Source organism: Kogia breviceps, chromosome 11 (assembly GCF_026419965.1).
Source record: "Kogia breviceps isolate mKogBre1 chromosome 11, mKogBre1 haplotype 1, whole genome shotgun sequence".
NCBI lineage: Eukaryota > Metazoa > Chordata > Mammalia > Artiodactyla > Physeteridae > Kogia > Kogia breviceps.
In genome coordinates this window covers 65,582,860-65,606,678 of record NC_081320.1, presented here as the reverse complement: position 1 = coordinate 65,606,678, position 23,819 = coordinate 65,582,860, and the positions used below count along the sequence as shown (strand labels likewise).

At 44.8% G+C, this 23,819-nt stretch overlaps 1 protein-coding gene across 2 annotated transcripts in view; it reads left to right on the top strand.

Annotated features, from left to right (window-relative positions):
* Window positions 1–23,819, top strand: part of EPAS1 (endothelial PAS domain protein 1) — an 88,850-nt gene that overhangs the window by 1,296 nt on the left and 63,735 nt on the right. The gene's annotated exons all lie outside the window — the stretch shown is intronic.

The following is a 23,819-nucleotide window of genomic DNA, read 5'->3' as shown; positions in this document are numbered from 1 at the left end:
CTCGCGGAGGCAGGTGTCTTGGTGTGTGGGGAGCGGATGGCGGCACCGAGCGCTCCCGGCAGGTCCCGGTGTCCCTCTCCCAAGAGGACAGAGAAGGGCAGCCACGATCTGCCCGACTGCCCTCGCCAGCCTCTCGGCACTAGCGGAGAGGCAACCTCACTGCCCTCTCCCGGCGAGGGTGAGAGCGCACGGCGTGGCGCGCAGACGTGGGAACCGCCTTGCCTCCCGCAATCGTGCGTGGCTTGCCGCCTGACCCCCCTCTCCTCCCAACCTCCATTCGTGTTGCTCCGCGGGCTGGAGCTTTCAGCCCCGTATTCGACGGCGGCTGGCGGGGCTGGTGTGCGGAGAACTGTAATCGAACGCGCGGCCGGATGAAGGGCCTGAGCCGCGGGAGATCAGCTGCTGGGAGGCTGTGCGGTGGTTCGGGGATGGGGGACCCAGCCGCGATGGGCGGTGACCGGCCTCGAGCCGGGGAGCCCGAAGAGCTCAGTGCTTGGGTCGATTTACTCTTGTCCGACTTCCACTGTGGGACCGGAGCCAGAAACCGTGTATCCTCTGGTCGAAAGCGGCGGTTCCCACCTCGGGGCACCGATAAGGATTTGATAAACAGGAGCGAATCGCGCCCGTTCTGGCCGAGCGCCCGGGCCCTTCGCTCCCGGATCGCTGGGGGGAGGGGATTGAACCCGGCTCCCGGGTTGCGGCCGCAGCTCCTCTCCCGCGTCACGGTGGCGCCCCCAGGCTTGAGACGGCTGAGGGAGCCTTTGCCCTGGCCGTTCTGGGCCCTGAGACTGCAGCCGTCGCTCGCCCCCCGGGGGCCTCGGAGCAGCCCTGGAGTCCTGATTCCAACGCATTTTATTAAACCAGTATAGCCTGCCAATAATAATGACTGAACGATCAGAAGACAAAGTTACAGTCAGCTCCTCTGCGCGCGCTGGGCTCTGGAGCCAGCGAGGGAACTTATTGTACATTTTACAACTGTGATGCCTATCGTTGAATGTTGCAATCGCGGAGGTGGGGCCTGATGGTAATCTTGACAGATGTGTGAAGTGTCAGCTTCTCCCGCGCGGCTTTGCGCGGGTCCTGTGCTATTATGTATGTTAATCGTCGCAAGAAACTTGGGAGCAGGGGCAGAACTATTTCGACATACCTGGCTGTAGTGCCTCTTTCGTTAGAGATAGAGGGAGCCAGAATCGGAGCAGGAAAAAGTTGAGTAATCAGACTCCGAATTATTCGCTAGAGCGGCAGGTTTAAGAACCACTGTGGGGATTGCCTGTGAGATGCCTAGGAGACTAGAGGCGGTGGCCCCGCATGTCTGCTTTCTGCGCCTTGCCTTTGGTTTTATGTCGCAGACTGGCAGGGCAAACAGTGTGCCCCTCACCAACCGGAGTCCTAAGAGAGGTTGTCCAATTCCTGTTGGGCTAATTGTTTTGAGACATATTTACTTTGCTAGTCTGGCTCTGTTTGCTGGGGGCATGCTCCTTCCAGGACCAAGGTGTAATTCAAATATGTGAACCAGTGCATTGAAAGTTGGTGTGTCATGTAAGTGGCCGTCCTTAGCTTTGCCAGAGTGCCTCACAAGTTCGGTGTGACACCTGCTATGGGGGCTTTCGGATTAGGATTCTGTGTATAGGTTCTTAAGATGTGATTCTTCTAGTTCTGCAGAGCCATTTCTTCCCCAAAATTCCAGATTCATGGAACATTAGCAATGTTCCTTCTAACAACAGTCTTTCAAGAAGTGGACAGGATTATTTTGTTCCAGAATGTTCATGCATCGATGGAGATGTTAATGTTTAATAAAAAGGAGTTTGCTTTCTAAACGTTGGCTGGCCGACTGGGTTTCAGAGTGTGCTCTTTTAGCGGTGGTGGGCATTCCTAGTGACATCAGAGATGGCCATAAACAAGCTTGCTAAGGGTGCTGCACTCACTTTCTGCACTCATATGTCAGGAGTGAAGTGAAGGTCTCATTAATCAGGGTTCCTGGTTCTGTGAAGAGCTAGAAAGTGTCTGGGCTACTCACTTCCTGATAAAACAATTTCTGAGCCCCTTCCCTGGAAGAGAAAATAGTCTGGAAGTTCTTAGGTACATGGGGATTGCAGAGTGGTTTGGGTAAATGTAAGTTGGATCTTTGGATAATCAGGGATCAAAGTCCATTCCCAAAGCCAGACCCAGCTCAGAGCTGCTTTCCAGAAAGCTTCGATTGCTTAGTGTGGGGCCTTCGGTGGGAGGAAGATCAGGGGTAGCAGATCAGAAGTTTTCTATCTCTGTCTCCCCCTGCCAACTGGATGTAGTGGTTCCTCTGCTAAAATAAAATCAAAGGCTACCCTTTTTTTCTATTCGGAAGGCAAAAATATTGCTGGACAGTTTTCCTCAATTTAAATATATTTACTATAAATATTCCTTCAACATTTGATGTCTCTTTCCAATTGCATTAACAGAATGCAGGTGTGATAAGGAATTGATGTAACACATTATAGGTTCAGGTGAATAAAATTTAATTCACATAGCTTTCATGCAGTTAAAAAGAATGCTATGACTACAGGTTTTTTTCAGCATTGCTGATGGGAAGCTTACAATTATTTTATGCAAGGACTGTTCTCCAGTGGAGTAAATTGCTTTATGAGGCAGAGAACTACCTGTCAGCAGAGACATTCAAGCAGCTACTATTGATAGATTGATTCCTGTATTGAATAAGTTGGCATTTTCACTAGGAATGAAAACCATGGGACCAAAACTGTTTAATTCATTTTGAATGTAAATCAGTCAGTCTTTGTCTGTGTGTGTGTGTGTGTGTGTGTGTGTGTGTGTGTGTGTGTGTGTAGGGTGATCCTCAACTTTCTAGGAATCTATTCTGTAAAATGTTTACAAATAGAAGGAACCAATTAGATAATTCTTAGTGCTCCAGGATTTCAGCCCAATACATTTGAAAATATTTGCTCTCATTAATTATCTCAAGATTTAGGCTTTTCTACTTCTCAGGAAATCTCTCCAGTGGTATTGGCTTTTTTTTGTGTGTGTGTGTATTTTCCTCAGTTCTGTCCCATACCAACATGTGTTTTCATTTTAGCCTAATGAATCTTCCCTATTGTATTTGGTACTGACCATCATTGATAGTTCATAGCAGGTAGGGCTTTTGCCTATATTGTAAAGTTAGCAATGTTTGCTCTCAGGGTCCCCAGTACCCTTTACCCCCACCCTCCCCAGTACCAATGTCTAGTTTCATGATGAAAACCAGCTCTGCTAGTCACGATGTAAACCAATAAAGACAACAAATGTGTATTGAACACCTACTCCCTCTTTGGATAAAATGCTAAAGAGATATTAGGAAATAAGGGAATGTGGTCCTGGTCTTCACGTTGCTTAGTTTGGGGAGGGGAAGGACACACAAGGAAGCTAAACTAAAAATACAGTAGCTGGCAGCTTAGCTGTCACTTTTCTGTTGAGATCAAATCTTTTGAAGCTAGAGATAAGAAGTTCTTAATAGCATTTCAGTCAGTAACTACACATTTAAGCACAGACAGTTATTGAAAAGTATTGTGTGTTGGGGAGTGGGAGAATGGGTTCCTAGTTTTCCCTGGAATCACACGGGGTAGGCCCTGATCACCAGCATGAAGACTGGCTCTGAGGGAGGTCAAACTGGGGGAGTCAGTGTTGAGGGTAATGAAAGTAATGAAAAGTGGTGGTGGGGTTCAAGGGTATCCCTGTGGTGTTCTCTGACACCATAGACAGAAGGGCCCCCAAAGTTGAATGTTTACTCTTCTTTGTACACTTGCTTTGGTGAGGGGCACAGAGGGAGGCTAGGGATAGAGATTCTGGTCCCACTGAGGATAATCGTGGAGATAGCTATGATTCTAGGAAGACCAAGAAGGGAGAGGGAATTTCTTAATCTGGGCTTTGTGAATGGGCTTCAGAGGGGTGGTCCATGAGCCTCTGAAGTTGGCTGCTGGTATTATGGATAAAAGCATGTTTTTCCCCAAGGGAAGTCAGTTCAGCTCTAATAGGCTTTCAAAAGTTCTGTGATCTGGAGAAGGCAAGCCCTTGCTCTTGGATGGATGTCTGCTTTGGTGACTGCCTTACCTTTTAGGATCTTACTGTTCAGGTCTCAGAGAGGTCCTGAATTTCACTGCGAGTGTCTCTCCCTGTCTTGGAGATGGGGAAGGAGGTTGGTGTGTACATCTAGTAAAGATTCTGTACTGCAGCTTAACCTTACCTGTACCCACCTGTCTGTCCACCCACATGTCTACCCTCAGTAATGGGAGGAAGGGGAACCGAGTGCCCTGCACAGGCTCAGTTCTGGTGTGATTCATTCTTTTTAGTAATTTAAACAAATTTTTATTGGAGTGCAGTTGCTTTACAATGTTGTGTTAGCTTTTGCCATACAGCAAAGTGAATCAGTTATACATATATCCCCTCTTTTTTAGATTTCCTTCCCATTTAGGTCATCACAGAGCACTGAGTAGAGTTCCCTGTGCTATACAGTAGGTTCTCATTAGTTACCTGTTTTATACATAGTAGTATATCTATGTCAATATCAATCTTCCAGTTCATCCCACCCCTCCCTTCCCCCACCCCCTCCCCCAATATCCATACATCTGTTCTCTATGTCTGTGTCTCTACTTCTGCTTTGCAAATAAGTTCATCCGTATCATCTTTCTAGATTTCACATATAAGCAATATTATATGATATTCATTTTTTTCTTCTGACTTACTTCACTGTGTATGACAGCTTCTGGGTCCATCCATGTCTCTGCAAATTGCACATTTTCGTTCCTTTTTAATGACTGAGTAATATTCTGTTGTATATGTGTATGGTGTGGTTCATTTTGTTACTGCTTCTTAAAATGGCCATGAAATCTTATTCTCATGTTTTCCATCATCCTCAAACAGTTATTGGAGGTCTTTTTAGGTACTAGGAATGTGTGTGTCCTTAATAGAAATTATATCTGCAATAGGATGAAACAAAAAAACTCAAACACTTAGTCTTATTTGTGTAGGCACAGTCCTCAGAACTTTCCATGGGTGAACTCTTAATCCTCATAACAACCCATGAGATAAGCCCTGTTATTATCCCCATTTCACTGATGGGAAAGCCAAAGTATAGAAAGGTGAATTGCCAAAGGTCAAATAGGTAGTATGGGTGGAGCTGGGATTCGAATGGGGCAGAATGCCTCCAGAGCCTGTACTCTTTTTTTGTTGTTGTTAGTATGTTTTTTAGACTTTTATTTATTTATTTTTAACATCTTTATTGGAGTATAATTGCTTTACATTGTTGTGTTAGTTTCTGCTGTATAACAAAGTGAATCAGCTATGTGTCTACATATATCCCCATATCCCCTCCCTCTTGCGTCTCCCTCACACCCTCCCTATCCCACCCCTCTAGGTGGACACAAAGCACCGAGCTGATTTCCCCAGAGCCAGTACTCTTAACCAGTGATCCACACTGCCTTACCTTACCTAAGATATCTATAAAGTATCTAGTACCATGCCCAACCCATGGAAAGTACTCTATAAATGATAACTGCTTTTGCTGTTGTATTTATAATTATTATAATTACTTTTCTCTTTTGTGACTCATCACTTGTATGGAACCTCACACGCAAACAGGGATTGAAGATATGAACGGTAGTCTTGGAAGCCCTGGAAACTCTAATTTTTCATGGGTTTTCCTCCACTCTGGCAGGAGATGGTTCTCTACTGCCCCCAAGAAGTTCAAAGCTTTCCACCTCCCAGTCTTAACAGGTGGCAAGACTTAAGTAATTCCTGTAACCTTCAGACTCCATTGTGCAGAAGAACCTGTTCGAAGCTCTTCCTCCATGGCTTCTGGAGAGCCATCTCCAAATCAAGTTGCACAAGACTGCCTCTGGCCCTTTTGATCTTTTGAAATTGTGAGCCGAGGAAGGAGAGAATGGACGGGAAAATAAAGAATAGCTATGATCATTGCAATGATAGTATGGTGCGTTTTTATAGAGCCCTTCTCTGATGAGCCCCAAGCTTTCACAGCCATCACACCATTGGCCTCTGCACTGTGAACCTCGAAGGGCTTGTTGAGTTTTCCCAGTGCTGTAAAACACAATTGCATGAACATATCATAACGGAGAGAGAAGCAAGCCATATTAGCAATTGCATATCACTGTATGTGTGGTGGCCATGCATGGCGTGCCAGCGTGGCGTGCCAGTATCTGCGATTTTCAAGTAGAGGTTGGTGCAGTTTGTCACCAATGGTCTGGTCCTGCTGTGGAAAGCCACAGAACCGATCTGCAAGTATGAGATCAAGAAGACTGACGGGGCCCTGTGAGCTCTCTGGAGCCAAGAAGACAGGTGTGTGGAGTGGACCAGAATGTTATCTACCTCTAAGTGGTCTTGTTTTTTCCTAAATTCTCAAAATTACTGGTTTGCTTGACCTCCTTAGACTGTTTCCAGGGGCCAGTTGTACATCAGCAAACTTATAATATGGCATGACCATCAGAGCCTTTACATGTTCCTAGGAGGCACATTTCCCCCCCTTCACTTGGAAAAATTCTTTAGTTTTAAAGTTACAAGGAACTTCTACGTGAGATAATGACTCTGGGAAGCAGGTCCTTTTCTCATGTGGAAAGATATTTCAGAAAAGGTGGTTTGTCAGTAAGGAAAATTACTCCATTAAAAAATATATATTGATTTGCCATGCCCCCATCTGGTGCATTCCCAATTTTACAAAGCCAAGGAAGTGGATTGTTAGAAATCTCTTCTTATATTCTTCCAGTGACTTTCTGCATCCCATATCCATGGTACCTTCGAATAAAAAATTCAAACCCGAGAGGTTAGTGCTTGGAGTCGTAACAGATGAGTGAGTTTATTGGATGAAGCTGTATAATAAAGCACACAAGTGGGAAAATGACTCCATTTTCTGTACTGACACTTGTAATGTGGGAGTTTAACTAACCCCCATCGCGGTGTTGGCTGCCCACAGATGCTGGGGGTACAGCTGATATGATAGTCTTTTTAGAAGTTCATCAATTCTATAACAGCTTTAGTTGACTCTCTTGGTCTCATTTTCAGTCTGAGTCTCCCTGCTCTTGACCTATGAGTGTGGGGAGTCAGCGGCTCACTATGAATAAGGGGACACATGGCCTCAATCTGTGTTCAGAAGCATTTTATAAATCCTTTAAAAATACATAGGGTAAAGTGTATGATTTTTTTTTTTTTTGTAATAATCATTTAAATCACTGTGCTGGCAGTATGGAGGTTCCTTAAAAAACTACAAATAGAACTACCATACGACCCAGCAATCCCACTACTGGGCATATATCCTGAGAAAACCATAATTCAAAAAGACTCATGTACCAAAATGTTCATTGCAGCTCTATTTACAATAGCCAGGACATGGAAGCAACCTAAGTGTCCATCGACAGATGAATGGATAAAGAAGATGTGGCACATATATACAATGGAATATTACTCAGCCATAAAAAGAAATGAAACTGAGTTATTTATAATGAGGTGGATGGACCTGGAGTCTGTCATACAGAGTGAAGTAAGTCAGAAGGAGAAAAAGAAATACCGTATGCTAACACATATATATGGACTCTAAGGGGAAAAAATGTCATGAAGAGATTAGTGGTAGGACAGGAATAAAACACAGACTTACTAGAGCATGGACTTGAGTATATGGGGAGGGGGAAGGGTGGGCTGTGATGAAGTGGGAGAGTGGCAGGGACATATATACACTACCAAATGCAAATTAGATAGCTAGTGGGAAGCTGCCACATAGCACAGGGAGATCACCTCTGTGCTTTGTGACCACCTAGAGGGGTGGGATAGGGAGGGTGGGAGGGAGGGTGATGCAAGAGGGAAGAGATATGGGAACATATGTATGTGTATAACTGATTCACTTTGTTGTAAAGGAAAAACTAACACACTATTGTAAAACAGTTATACTCCAATAAAGATGTTTAAAATCAATCAATCAATCAATCACTGTGCTGGGTATCTAGTCGTACCGTTTTCTCACTCTTTCTGTCTGTCTCTCTCTCTGTCCCTTGATGCTGTATTTGTATTAACAAATATGTATATTTTACCCTTGATACAAATTTTTCATATTGTTACCACTTCGAATAAGTTTTGTCCTGACTGCCTCTGGGTAGAGGGCAGGGGGAGGGAAGGGTAACACATTATCTTAATTTTATGTTTGAGAAATTGAACTGTGAAAAGAAGCAAACCATGTCGCCTGCAGTGAAAGCTAGAACTGGACCCAGGTGTCCTCTTGGGCACCTGTTCTAAGCTAATGAAGGAGGATGAGCCCAAAGGGGGTGACTCAAACTTCAACGCTAACTTCCCTCATTACTAATGAGCAATTACAGCAAATATCTACAGGCCTCCTTCCTACCTTTACAGCTTCCTGTTGCTGAAGCACTTGGGAGTATTGAGAAAGATTGCCCTGGAAAATACGTCATACGCAGTTGCAGGAAAGAATGGCTTTATGTGCGCACACAAAACCAACTGCTTGTCTCTGTTTATGAATTCCACGTGGAAACAGCAGACAATTGTGCCTGTGAGGAGCTGTTCGAGGGCCCATCCTTCAGAACTTCAAAACAAAATTTAAAAAGTCAATTCTGGATGGTCAAATACATGGGGAAATGGGACTCTGTGATGTTTCTACAGAGTGTTCTAGAAATAATAGGACCGTGCAAGTAAAGCACAGATCATTTGATAACCACTCTTTTATGAACATATAACCTCTACACTATTTTTCTGAATGAAAATACTCATGTTTAATTGAGAATATCACGGTATATAAAATATGCCATGTGGAGAATTCAGGGAGCTAGAAGAATATCATTCACTCTCTGAAGGTTCCAGGCTAAACCCCAATAATGCTCCTTCCCTCTATATTTGGTTTAAGAAGCACTCCAGTGAAATTGCTTTCTTCAGTGTTTGTAAACCACCGTAACCTTGTGTTTCTCTCCTGTGTTTCCAAGAGTTCTCAGATACTATTTTAGCATGGCAGCCTTCACTCCAGCACTGGCTGAGGTTGATAAAGCTAATTTTGGTGCCCAGGGTAAAGAGAGAGAGAAGTCATCTCCAGAGCCAAAAGGACTTTCTGGTGCCTGGGTTCAGAGCTGTGTGGTGTTACTGGACACACCACATTTCACCCTTAGAACCTTTATTTGTGTGCTTGCACAACAAATGTTTATCCAGATATTAAGATAAGAAAAGTATGAAGGTCACATTTTGCTGGTGACAAGGGAGCTTCTATAAATGTAACCATATCGCCATGCCACAGGAGTCTGTCTGTTCTTCTGTACCAGGGATTTAGGGGAATTAGTGGTAGTGGGGCATGGGAGCCAGCCCCTTCACAGTTTTTTGGCTTCCTTGCCTTCGTTCTCCATGTCCTGGCACAGCTGACACAGCCCCTCCCATTTGGTGAGGTTCTTTGGGGTGGTCAAGAAGTCAGGGGGAAATCCTGGTCCACTGTGTGGCTGCCCCACTTTCTGGTGCTTTCTGATATTCTCTGGAAATTAGCACGCCCATGCATTTCCCTGCTATCTGACTGGCTGGGAAGCAGCCTGGCTGCTAAAATAGCTTTCCTAGCCTCTCAGAGCAGGTTTGCATGGTGCTGATACTGCCCCTATTTTAGGCAGGGTTGTCATGTCCTTGGAGCACAGAGAGTCTTCAGGGTGGGGAAGGGGTTCCTCTTGTGGATTTGAGTGTCTCTCTTGAAGATCTCCAAGGATTAGCTAGACACACTCAAAACCCGAATGAGGACATGGATCCTTGGTCCAGCTTTCTTCCCAAGGGCAGCCTACACAGCTGTGGGAATTCATCTCATTGACAGTAAGGGACCCCACTCCAGCCCTCTCACCCCATTCACCACCACCCAGTGTGCTTCCTGAACCCCAGATGTGCCAGTCTCCTCGCTCTGCCGAGGAGAGGCTGGTTCACTCCACATCACAGGTCTCCTTCCCACCTCTGCTGCCTCAGCCCAGTTCCTCCATCTAGGATGCTCTCCTGACTTCTCTTTGTACTCAAGTATCTCCCGCTTTCCTAGCATGAGCCCGAGTCCCCCAAGTCCTACAGAACTTTCTGCAGTAGTTCCCACACCAGCACCTCCCCCTCCACTCCTTTCTAGTTCTTGGCGACTTACGCGAGAGAGCCCGCCTGATTATATTTCCTTGTTATCTAATGACATTTCATGTGTTCTTGTCTTTCCAGCAACATTACGTGTTGCTCAAGGGCAAGGATGTCTAATTTTCTAATGCGCCTTGTAAACACCGTGCATATTTTGAGTCCCCCAAATCATGCTTAATTTTAAAAAATCATACAATTGCTTAATGTCTCTTGGTTCACTTGAAAAGCCTGGCTCTTGGGCTCTGCTTTTGTTTTTCATGTAGATTTGAGCCCTTTATTTATTTTCCTTAAAAAAAAAAAAAGAAGAAGAGAGAGGAAAAAGAAAAAAATACCCACAAGACCATAGGAAGGTCTGGTTGATACATCAAATGCAAACATTAGGCTAGTATTGTGAAGTCAGTGCTTCACTTCGAGATTGCCCAATGCACCAAGGCAAGTACCAGCCAAACAACAAAGTACTTACTTGCTCTAGGTTAAAGTTTAAAAAAGCCAGGTGGGAAAGTGTGTGTAGGGGTGTACCCACTCTCAGTTTAGAAATCATCTTCCCTCCGGGGCCTTCCTGATTCGCAGCACATTGGTTACCCCTGCATTTATATGGTCTTCAGTCTGTGTCTTATTACTTGTATGATGCTCTTACAATTTGCTTTTCAGTGTGTGTGTGTGTGTGTGTGTGTGTGTGTGTGTGTGTGTGTGTATCTGCCACTGATCACCTCATAGGTGGTAAGCCCTTCAGGAGCAGAAACCCAGTTATCTTTTTCTGTTCTTTCTTCTCACAGCACTCAGAACAGAGGCCCACATTTGGTGCCCAGTAATTGTAGACTCAGTAATTCGATCTATGTCATGAACTTCGGGCTTAGTGCAGTGGGTTAGAGATTTAGGCAGGAACCTTTGCTCAGATCAACTTACCCATCCTCCTTGGTCACCCACCATGCATGTAGTGAAGTTTGTGTGGATACTGTCATCATCACCGTGTACAAACATTCTAGGTTACCTACTAAATTCAGGCTCCATGCCATGTAGTGAGGTTACAAAGAGACATTAGAGTCTAGTCCCCTGCACTCAGGAGGGTTAGAGTCTAGTTGGTGAGTCATGGAATTCCTAAAATGATTTGTTTAAAACAATGCAAGATGGTTTATGTCAATGGTTGTCTTAGCCCCATCTTTACGATATTGCTATCTTGTTAGGAAGTCAGAACTAGCTCAGATAAAAACATAGAGCAAACTGTGGAAGATTGATAGTAATTGAGTGTGAATAAGGGTAAACAGATCTTGTGTGTTGTGAATAGTTTCAGGAAAGGAACTGATCAGCATAGATTAGAGGGAGGTTTAATGGAGGAGCATTAAGAGGTAGGTCTTGAAGATTAGGTAGAATTTGGATAGGCAGATGGGTTTGGGGCATTCCAGCGGGGGTAAACAGCTGGAGTAAACTGAGGAGGTAGGAATAATGAGGGTGTACAGGCCAGTGCTGGGGAGCCGGCTCCTTCCAGAGCTGAATCTGGAGCTGTGTTAAAAGATGGGAGATGGGGGACCAAACCCAGGCTGGTGTTGGGAAGTTGAGGACATCATGATTCCTCTTGTGAGTCATGATGTGATGGAATCTTAGGGCTGCCTTGGGGCCACAGGAGCAGTGCCTGCTTCTCTTGGGAGTTATTTGGACTGGGAGCTGCTCAGGGCACATCTGTTATCTTCCAGCTGGCTCTAGTGTAAGCACCAAAGGGTGGTTGGATGCTGCCATGGTTGTCCCTCATAAGGCTAAGAATGTTCCTCTATATTGCTTAGGAAATCAGTCATCTGCACATGTGCCCAAATTGCTCTAGAATATATTTCCTTTTGGACTGTACTACGCCTCAGGGTAATAAATGCCTCCCAGTGTCCAGAGTAGGAGGCTGGAAGGGGACAGCTTACTGTGTTCTAAAATAGCTTCCATCGGGCTCTGTGGACGGATGCAGTGATGCTCATTCCACGTTCTCATTTTGATGGTGAAGCCTCTGTCCCCTTAATAATGTGATAGGGGCTTTTGTTCTATCCCTTCTTGCCCTTTGTCATTGTAGATCCTAGGTTTTTGAGTCTGATCGTTATAGAAAGATAGGACAGGCCCTTCAGTGCTCTGGTATTTGTAGGGAGAGAGATGGCCATGCTTTTTGTCAGTCTCTACTGATCACTGGGAATTGCATCCCCTGCATGAAGTGGCAGCTGAGCTGTTCCTTGGCCTTCTCCTTTCCTGTTGTGTGGCTACACCATGCCCTAAAGCCTGAGCTCTGGTGTTCTTGGACAGATGTAGCCAGAGATAAAAGCAGCCGTCTTTCTGGAGTCACCTGGTAGGGTAGCTGGGGTAGGGTAGTTATACCCACAGCAGGTATAACCTTTCTCCTGGAGGTATTTAGAAGCATTTGAGGTCATGGCTGGACACTTGAGAGCAGGGCCTTGGCAGAGATCGTGAATCCTTGAAGAAGTTCCACACCAGGGCCCAGCAAAGGCCAAGCAAGTCACTTTAGTGTACCCTGTCCAATGGTACTTTGAGGGAGGCCACTACTCCTGATAGCTCTTGTCTTGGAATTTAATGTCACGGTGACAATTACGTGTCCCATCTCTTCTTCCTTTTCCAGCCCCTCAGTAATTCGTAAATGGTTGTCGAACTGGGAAATTGCTCCCCCTCCCAGGGAGGATTGCTTTATTCAGTGATGTGCTCACATTTAACACCTACTTTGTGCAGGCTGCTGAAATCTGGGCCTGAGCCCAGGAAGGGCCCTCTGGAGCCAGGTGGATGGGGGCTTCCTCCTCCGGGACTGTAGGTGCTGGAGAGCTGCAGAGCTCAGTGCAGCCAGCCCAGACACAGGGGCTGTCTGGGGCCTTGGGCAGTCCCTGGGAAGTGGCCTCAGGGATGTCCTGAGAAACCCCATAGGCCAGGAAGTGGTGTTTACCTTAATCTAGCTAGAGCTAGAATTCCAGTCTAGCATCCACTTGCCCACAGCTCCAGATAGGCCCCCGGAAGGGAGAGGAGGGTGACCTAACCCAGCTAATCTGTGACGACACCATTAGGGTAGGAAACTTGTGAACTTACCATGTCTATTCCTCTCTGGATTTTTTGTGTTTTTTTCCTTTTCTCTTCCTTTCCAAAGTAAAAGTACTTTTGAAAATAACAATTTTGCCTCTGCGAAACTCCTAGCAAACTGTTTGCCCCACCTGGGTCAGTTGGGTGATGGGACCTGGGCGCACTTGGTGGTGGTGTGGTCACAGAAGCTACTGGCCAGCGTTGGGCCTTGAGAAATCCTGGTGACCAGAGCACCCAGGCAGAAAGGAGTCTGAGATGACCATGAACGGTGATTCATTTTTTCCTGAGCCATTCATCTGAGCACATTTGAACCATTTTCCACCCTCAGATCAACATAAGCCTTGGGACACTGCGCCACCTGTAGCTCCTTGTATGGATCCAAATGTTACAAGGGTAATGACGTAACAGTTCTCCTGGAGTTAGATTTTCTGGGCCAAGGCAGAGTACATGTTTATTTTGGAAAGGGACAAACTTTCACCCACTTGAATTCCTTTGCCTCCAAAATTAGTGTCGGGATGACCACAGCATTCCATATTTCTTACCCTTTGTTTTGCCAAACAGATTGTAAATGCCCCTAGGGCCACTTTTTACTTCTTTTGTGTCCCTGGCAAAGCCAGCCTCCATAGGAGGTTCAGAGGAGCTCTCAAACATCTCTAGGACTCTGAGAGACTGTTCTAGATCTTTTTCAGACTTGTGTGACCTAGAAAGGTAACTTAACCTCTCTCTGTTTCCTATTCCTAAGTGGGGGTTAGATACACTAACTGCTTTCTACGAGTACTGTTATTATAAGCTTGACATGAGCTAGAGTTTCAGTAAAACCATGCATTTTAAGAGCGTGTTGCACTTTGAAAATAATTTTTGCAACCATTATCTCAACAGAAAGACCTTTGAAGAGTATAAAGTACAGACCATTAAGGCAGCGTTATTAACAAGAACAGCAATATAACCATTGGCACATCACTACCTGTTGGAGCGCTTTGACTGCAATTGGGAGGGAATCTTAGCAGATGCTGAAAGGAGACGCTAGCTCTCCAACCTTTAACTGCCGCTACCCCCAACTGCCCCCAGGGTTATGTGCTCTTGCCAGTCATGATTTTCAAGTTTGAGTTGTATTTCTCCCATCTCCTGAGATGGGAGGAAATCTGATAACACCAAGAGACCAAGGAAACTTCCAGGACTCCTGGAAAATGGTCTGAGTGTGGATGAGCCCCTTTCCATGCCTGGCCTGTTCTCCCCCTCACCTGTGGAGATGAGGGTCCATGGCTGCTGCCATCCTGTTACAAGTGGGGATTTGCCCTTCGATTCAGCACCCCCAGATCTCTAGACCTAAAGAGCTGTATCTGCACCACCTCTGCTCGGGTCCCACTTATTGCTCTGTTTCTCACAAGCAAAACCTAATTAACTGTGGGCCCCCAAAGGGACTAAGTGCCGGATCCAAGGTGTTCGAAAGGTCAGGCAGCTTGTTGGGAGATGTAGAAATGAGGGGCACGCTGAGGCCTCAAGATGCCTGGGCTTCCTGGTCTTGCTGGTAGTGGAAAGAGGCTTTGGGGGTGAAGAGCTTGGCTCTGCCACATAGTGACCATGAAACTTGGCAGGTCACTCCATTCTGGCCTCAGACCTGTCACCTGCAGCATCCCTGACATTTCTTGTGCCTGAACTAGCCCTTCCCTCAGCCCCATCTCGAGGCTGGACAGCTGCTGGGGCCTTAGGGCTCAGCTTAAATATCACCTCCTCCGGGAAGTCTATCCCCACCTCCCTCAGTTAACCGCCAGCCCATCAACCCTCTTCTCCATTTTTTTTTTTTTTAAATTTTTGAGAGACAGCATTCCCCACATGCTGTCATTCACTTGTCTGCTTATTATCTGTTGCTGCCTCCTAGTTTATAAGCTCCTTGAGGGCGGGGGCCGTGCTGCCTTGCTTGCCGCCATACCCGCAGCGTTTGGGGCAGTGCTGGGCACCTATGAGGTGCTCCTTAAATATTTGTTAAGTGAAATAATTATCCCGGGGTTGCCGGGTCTTTGTCCTCAACCTGGCATTATCATTTCTTGCGTTTGTTCAGTCGGTGCTTAATTTTTTCCCAAAGCTCATGATGTAGGTTAAAGTAGTTGTCATTCTCACCATACGGATGAAAAACAAGCAAGGCACAAAAATGTGATCGCAAAGTCAGAGAGCAGAAGAGCCCATGTTAGCAGAGCCCTGACCCCAGCCTCTCTCCACTGGCTGGTGCCGTCTCTCTGGGCACGTTATTTTTCTGTCGTGGTGATGTTATTGTTTGTCTTATTTGGCAATGTTTACACCAGAGGAGTAGGGGCCATTGTGTGTTGGTGGCGACTGGAAATACACAGCAGAGTCCCAGGAGAATGCCACTGTCGGTCCTCACCACAATTAGCAATTGTTGGGCCAGGGGCAGTGACTGGGTGGGAGTTGCTCCCTACGAGGCTGGTTCTGTGTGTTAAAATACCACTGCCTGCTCCTGACAGAGGCAAAAGAGAGTGGGGGGGGGGCGGAGGAGTGGGGGGACCTCAGTCCTATTTCTGCCCAGTCCTGTCCATCCCACTACTTACATCTAGGGCCTTTCTGCTTGGGAAATGTCCTGTTGTATGTCTAGCAGAATTCCTGTGGCCTGGTGGAAAGGAAACAGGAGTGCTCACCAGCTGGGTGACCTCTGGGCCTCAGTTTCTCCATCTTTGAAATGGGCTAGTAGGTGGAAACCAGTTCCATTGTGAAATGAAGTCCAGGTGGAACCTGGTTCCAACTCCTGTTTCCAGGTGCTTCCTGAGGGAAGGAAGATGGGAGGTTAAAGGTGATCAGTGGAGATTTGGAGAAAGCATCTCCAATTCCCCTGTAATTTCCCCCTCTCCAAGAGGAGGTTCCGTTAAAGTGGAGAGGGGCAGAGACTTGCAAGTCATTACTGGACGTGGCATGATGCCAGAGAGCAAGGGCTGGACCCACTTCGCTGACAGCAGCAGGACCCCCTGCCCACCCCCCGTTAAGGAGAAAGTGGGTTGAGGTGGGACAGAGTGTGTGCTGCCCTGCATTTTCTACAAAAGGGAGCAGTTGTGTTACCAGGCAGGGCCGTGTCTCATCTCCTAATGCCAGGGAAGAAGGAGGCAGGCTTCTCGGGTGAGTGAGAGCATCCTTAACCCAGAGACCTGGCTCTCCACTCTGATAGCATCATGCTGCAGCCGTCATGCACTCCCTCTGAGCCTCGGTTTCTACAACTGACAGATGGCTGGTGCAATCCCTGCCCTGCCAGTTGGATTGGGGCTTGGAAAATATAAACTACCGCAAAAGAAGGGGTTATAACTTCTGTGAATCACATATAAATGTTTGTGTGTGTGTGTATATAAATAAACATTTCCGGGGTGCTCAGGGTTGATACTGACATGAGATGAGGGACACAAGCTAGCTGAAAAGTACTGAGTCCTTCAGTCTGAGGCAGAGAGAGAACTGAGTTAGAAAGCTGGTGGCCTTGAGAGGAACAGGCCTGGAAATTGCTGAATGGAGTCATGTTGTGTTTGGGGGGAGGAGGAGAGCGATGTGGGACAGAGGTGAGTCATGGTGCGTGAGCACTGGGGAGTCACCTTGAACTTGGGCCAAAAAAGTAGAAATATTGGGACTTGGGTTTATCTGCCTTACATCAGGTACATCAAGTTCTGGATGGCCGCCCACTGGCCAGAGACCTGAGGTGGACAGCTCTCCCTTGCCGCCCTGGAGGCTTTCTGCTGGCTTCAGCCCTGCTGAGCAAAGTCCACTTGTTCACTGGAGTTCACACAGACTCCTTGCCAGGCCTGCCCAGAATCCTGTCTCCTCTGACTTCCTGTGCTCTTGCATAATATTTCCTTGCTTCTTGAATGGCTGCCCCCAGTGCGGGGGCAGCTCCCTGACGCTGCTGGACGGAGAGCAGGATGTGGAGGGAGGACAGGGATGTGCAAACGTCACCCAGGGATGCCTGGGCCTGAGGGAGGAGGGCAGTGCTCCCCAAATTGTGTGGAGGGAGATTTTAGCATAAGGGTAGTTAGGAAGACTATGCAAGAGTATGTGTGCATACACACACACCCCAGACCCTATAAGTTGTCTCTCCTGTAAAATTATTTTTAAAGTAGTTGTTTTCTTCTGATTATAAAAAGTATACATGTTCCTGTAAGAAAAGTCATGGTACAGAAAGGCATCAAGATAAAACTAAAAATCACCAAAATTCCACCATCCAGAGATAACCACTGTTAACACTTTGGTGAACATACTTTCTTCTGTAGAGTAAATATGGACATGTAATTGCAGAATATAATCATACTATATACTGTTGTGGAAAATGCATTTTTCATACAGCAACTTATCAGTATTCTCTCTTGCTATCACGGTATATAGATTTAACACAGCTGTATTTAGTTCCACTTACAGATGTATCATAACACAACTCCGAATCATCGACACATCCTGGTTCAGAAAACAAGCTCTAACCAGCCCAGAGATGTTCGCAAACTAAGAAAGCAGCATCTCTTGTATATGCCTGACCAATGTGTCAGCTCCGGTGTCCCAGAAATAACTACAAATTAAAAGATTTTGTATCCATGTAAGCCTTTCTCTAGGCTTAGAGTAATTCACAAGATTACACAGAAGAGGCTGTGGCGATGAGGGCTGTCAGGGCTGGGTATCACTCTGGGTAAGATCATCTCCCAGTGTGGCCCATGTGTCTGCTCTGAGCCAGGAGCCACTAGCTAGAAGAACGAGTTTTTCTTCAGTGATATCGTTCCTGTGTCCAAGATTTCAAATAAGCATCAGTCAAAATTTTAATTGGTTATCACCCTCCCTAAATTTTGTGACACAATCTGTATCTTGTAAAAGGCACCCTTCCTTCTTTACACAATATTCATGATATTGAAAACTTGAATGCATATACAGTATCATTCAGAGTTGTGACAGAAGATAAAAACAAAAATTTTTTTAGCTGAGGTAGATGCTATTAATAACGTTTCTATTGCGTGCCTGGACGCTGTATATGTTTAAGAGTTGTGATGAGCTTTTTCTCTTCCTTCGCTGATCCTGGTTAGAAGTGTGGCATTATATTTACAGCAAACTTCAGCATAATGATGACTCCTGTTCATCTGGGAATCTGTTGTCTACACAGCATTTGTTTGTTTCCTATGAATCATTTTTAAACCAGATTGGATATTTCTTTGATTTAATCAGGAGTTTTTAGTATGAGGCTGGGCTCATTGTCTGTGGTTGGAAATTGCTTTTTAGGTTTACTTTTGAGTCAAGACAAATTGTTTCCTAGAGCTCTCTGTTTCAGACATTTCTTCTAAATCAAAACACTTGATACTGCTAGTCAGTTTAAATATATTTACTTAAAACTTTGCAGGCATTGTTTAAAACAAAAATTTGCAACAAAATTTAGCACCAGTAAAATCCAAGTATCTTACCCCGTTTTGTTTATAGTTGTGTGCTCTCCAGGCAAACAGTCTATTACAACAATTTGTATAATTATAGTCTCTCCTTCAATATATTCACCCAGGATTCCTTTTTTTGAGAATTACTGGCCAAACTGTTATTACATCAAATTCTTTGATTGTACTTCTTTGAGATGGGGATAAGAGTTAGAGAGAGGAAATAATATAATGTTTGTCTGCCTTGCAACATTTTCTGTACGTGGACATTTAGCAAGTCAGTTTTTTAACTGCTCCCTTTCTTGGTCATTACCTGATTTGGGTGGGGTCTTTGTCATGTGTGCACATTTGGGAAGTGCGGAGGGACAGTAAGATGGAGTTGGTCCTCAGAATTATGAAACAGGACTTTGTTGAAGTTGATACTCCTGTACAATGAACATGGAGCAGCTGTTGGCATGGCAACCCCTACGTGGAAAAGTGCACGCCGCTTGCAGATGACTTTTGCAGTACTCAGTGTTAATCTGATAAATGGCTTTTTTAATAGTAGTTTGTGGGCTAATGGAAAGGTCGAAGCAAACCTTCATTAATGGGAAGAAGGATGGGGATTTTGAAGCCTCTGAGTGAGCACATCGGAGAGTCACAGCCAAATCTCCCTTTTCAGCTGTGTCTCCTTTTCACATCAGATGTGCTCATAACATGGCAAGCCAAAGTAAATTGAGAATACTGTTTGTCTTGAAAGGGTGTTGCTGCCATAATCAGTTTAGATTTTCAAGCATGCAGAGGTTTTAGAGTCCTTTTTATTCAGGACATTTACTTTGGTGAGAATTTAGTAGTACTGTAGATGTAGAAGGTTTATATTGTGCTATCTTTTTCCTTTTGTGGCCGTGGTGAGGTGAGAGTGGTTAGCTACTCTTTTGCTTATTGTGGTAAAGTATATATAAAACGTAAAATTTACCATTTTAACCATTTTTAAGTGTTCAATCCAGTGGCATTAAGTATACTCACATTGTTGCACAGCCAGCACCACTATCCATCTCAAGAACTTTTCCATCATCCCAAATTGGAAAGTCTATATCCATTAAAAAGTAACTCCCATTTCTCCCTCTCCCAAGCTGCTAGTAACCACTATTCTACTTTTCTCTATGAATTTGACTATTTTAGGTACCTCATAAGTGGAATCATACAATATTTGTCCTTTTTTGTCTTGCTTATTTCACTTTTCATAGTGTTTTCAAGTTTCATTCGTGTTGTAGCATGTGTCAGAATTTCATTCCTTTTTAAAAAATAGATCTTTATTAGAGTATAATTGCTTCCCAATACCGTGTTAGTTTCTGTTGCACGACAAAGCAAATCATCCATATGCATACATGTGTCCCCGTATCCCCTCCCTCTTGAGCCTCCCTCCCATCCTTCCTATCCCACCCCTCTAGATCATTGCAAAGCGCCGAGCTGATCTCCCTGTGCTATGCTGCTGCTTCCGAAAATGGTACTCATTCCTTTTTAAGGCTGAATAATATTACATTGTATGTATATACCACATTTGGTTTCTTCTTCCATAAATGGAATTTGGTTTGTTTCTACCTTCGGCAGTTGTGAATAATGCTGCTAGGAACTTGGGCATACAAATATCTGTTTGAGTCCCTGCTTTCAGTTGTTTTGGGTATACACCTAAGAGTGGAATTGCTGGGTCGTGTGGTCATTTTATTTATTTATTTATTTACTTACTTACTTATTACTTACTTACCTGCGCCGAGTCTTAGCTGCTGCATGCAGGTTCCTCGATGCTGCGTGCGGGATAGGCGTCGCGGCATGTGGGCTCTTTAGTTGCAGCATGCAAACTCTTAGTTGCAGCATGTGGGATTCAGTTCCCTGACCAGGGATCAAACCCAGGCCCCCTGCACTGAGAACACAGAGTCCTAGCCACTGGACCAGCAGGGAAGTCCCAATTTTATGTTTAATTTTTTACAGAACTGCCTTAGTGTCTTCCACAATAGCTATACCATTTTACCTTCCCACCAGGGTTCAAGTTTCTTCACATCCTTGCCATTTTTTTCTGTTTTTGTTGCTGTTGTTTTCACATGAAAGCCATCCTAGTGGATGTGAAGTGGTATTTCACTGTGGTTCTAATTTGCATTTCTCTAATGATTTGCAGTTTATTTGTCTTCATAAATACATTGCCACGTGCGTGATGGCTGCACCATTGTTTATACCTGTGAGGCAAATGAAACTGTCAGTGCAGTGATGTTTGCTGGGGGTGAGAGGTGGGAGGGAGGGCAGCACCGTGCGATTATTATGTACTGCCACCTCAGTAGACCTGTTGTCAAAGTTTGTACTGTGGAACAAGTGAAACAATTTTAAAATAGAGGTCTTTGACACCTGAAACTAATAGAAAATTGTAAGTCACTTATAATTCAATAAAAAACGTAGGGCTTTGGGACTGAAGGAACGGCAACTCTTTGGATGAGGTTTAACTAAGACAAGCCTGCTGTGTATGATCCTTCCTGCTTTAGCGTGTCGTGTAGGCATAAGTAGCCCTCATCCCTGAGAATATCATTGCTGTCATCAGCTCCAGAGACCTGAGCCCATCCTCCTTCCTCTCCGTGGGGAGGAAATCCCCCAGACATCTTGCCACAGGCTGGCTTAGGTCTTTGAACCATGCCACTGTCTCATTTCTCCACCTGAAACAACATGCACACCCCTGCTCTCCCCCATCCCATAGGTTCTTGTGTTGGCAGCTTATATTTTGACAAGAAAGGGAAAGAAATTAGAATTTATTGAGCACCTGTGGTAAGCCTGGCACATTGCTGGACAGTGTGTAGCAGGTGAAAGACCTGACTTCTGTCCTTAAAATAAGTACTATAGGTCTTATCATTTAGTATGGGATTCTACACTAGGGGTTCCAAACTTTAGCAGGCATCAGAACCACATGGAGGGCTCATTAAAACTCAGATTGCTGGGCCTCATCCCCAGAATTTCTTATTCAGGAGGTCTGGGGTGGGGCCTAAGATTTTGCCTTTCCAACAAGTTTCCAGGTGACATTGATGCTGCTGGCCTGAGGACCACACTTTGAGAACAACTGCTTTACATGGACCCCATGAAACAGAAATTATTCCCATTTACAGATGAAAAGCTGAGTTGTAGAGAGGCAAAGTGACTTTTCTCAGATCCTATAGACAGAGTGCCAAAGCCCAGATTTGAAGCTGGGGGCTCTCACTCCAAAGCCTCTGCTCTTCCCGTTATATCAGGAGCGGTAGATGCACAGCCCTGGAGCATCCCTCATCTAATCCACCCCTGGGGACAGACAGTATTAATCGATCACAGGACCTCTGAACCCAGAGGTGGCCTTGGAATCCTTCCTACACTGCTCCTGAGAGCCATACCTACCAATCAGTGGGAGCTGAAATGAGTTATTGTACCAACAAATACATCCTCCGTAAAATAGAGACATTACCAAAAAGAAATCTATTAACATCTAAAAAGAGCCCTAACCTGAGCTCAAGTCTGCTCTGCTTAGGAAGAAAGCGGTTGGTGGATTGGGAGCTATGGGAAGCATAGCTGTCCCAAACTGTGCTGGGACCTCGTGGGTCATCAGCTAGATTCTTCATTCAGCACCCAGGCAGGGCAGGACTAGGGGCCCTTACCCTTAAGAAGTTCTAAATCTAGATGACATTAATAAGGCGATTTTTTAAAAAAGCTGCCATTATTTTTCTAATTTATATCTACTACACGTTATTCTAAAAATTAGTTATTCCATTATTTGGCACTAAGTTCAGTGATGAATAGAAAATAGTGCTCAATAAATACTTAAGAAAGATAAAGTAGGTGCCCGAGGCAACTGTGTCCTTGCCTGATGAAGTCTTAACAAACGGACAGCAGAAATAAGTAAGATTGAACAGGATAACACCTTGAATTTACATAGCTTCTCTGACTCCCAAAGTCACCAACAGATTTATATCTTCCTTGTGTTTTTATGAAATGAGAGATTGGTAGAAAACTGATTAAACTGGTCAAGGGAATAATTAATTTTTTCCTCTAAAAATTGTGAATTGTATGAGGCATCACCATTGTTATATCCCTTGGACCCTTGTTTATATATTTTCCAAAGGGAGTTAACGGACAACAAAGCAGAGTTTTACAGAGGTCAAGAGTCTTCCAAACTATGTATGTGAGTGACCCATGGAAGCTGATTGTGTCAGGTGTGATTCTCCTGTCTTCTAGAATAATCCATCACTATCTTTCGTGTTTCTGCCCACACAATGTCTGACCCTCATCACCACTAACAACAAATATTTAGTCTGTTGCTAGTGTGTGTACAGGGAGATCTCTTGTCTCACCTGCTGTTTTTTTTAAAAGCAAGGGCAGGATGAATTAAGTTTTTATACGTCTAGAGTGCCCCGCTCTAGCAAGGCCTGTGTTAGTAGATACTCAACAAATATTCATCATCTGAAAATACTACAGATCTTTTTTAAAAACCTTGGGAAAAAAGAAACAGTGTAATTAATGTTCATATGCATACATGTAAGACGTGCTTGTGTGTGCTTCTACCCTATATATCCAAAACGAGAGGGAGCAGGTGTCTGGGTGTTTGTGTGCATGTATTTTTCTAAGTGATTTGCATTTCAGATCTGAATTGCGCACATGATGGGGTTGAGAGGAAGATTAGAGATGAGGTCATCTGTGCCAGGGTTGAAAAGTGCATGAATAGGGAAGGTGTGTGTTGGAGGTGGGGAAGAATAACCCTGAGAACAAACTGGTCCAGGGCTGTCTCTGGCCAAACCAGGACACAATGACAGGGAGCATTTATATTTATTGCCTTGAAGGGCCTTCCTGGGTTTTGCCTTCTGGATTGTTTTGAGAGGAAAGACTTTATGGTATTTAGCATCTCCACCTTTGTATAGAAAACTCAACTCTCTCAGCACATTCCTAATGCCTTTGTTTCTATATGAGCATGCTTATAGCCATGCTCTTTTTTTTTTTTTTCTTTTTTAATGAGATTTCCTGTGTAGCCCAACTGGCAAAAGGAGGAAGGAATATTTCATCCAACAATATGTCCAGAGACAAGAAAACTTACCAAGATGCTCTATGGGTCTTTGATGAAGCCATTTATGGGATTGGAAGTTAGTCTCATGCAGACACACAAGGATGACTCAACTGGCCACTGAAAGCCATGACCATGGCCATGCAGGTCAAGTGAAATAGATTAGTGAGTACAGGTTATTTAATGGTTAAAAAACTTGAACATAGGGCCTCCAGAGGAAAAAAAGAGGTTCCTTCATG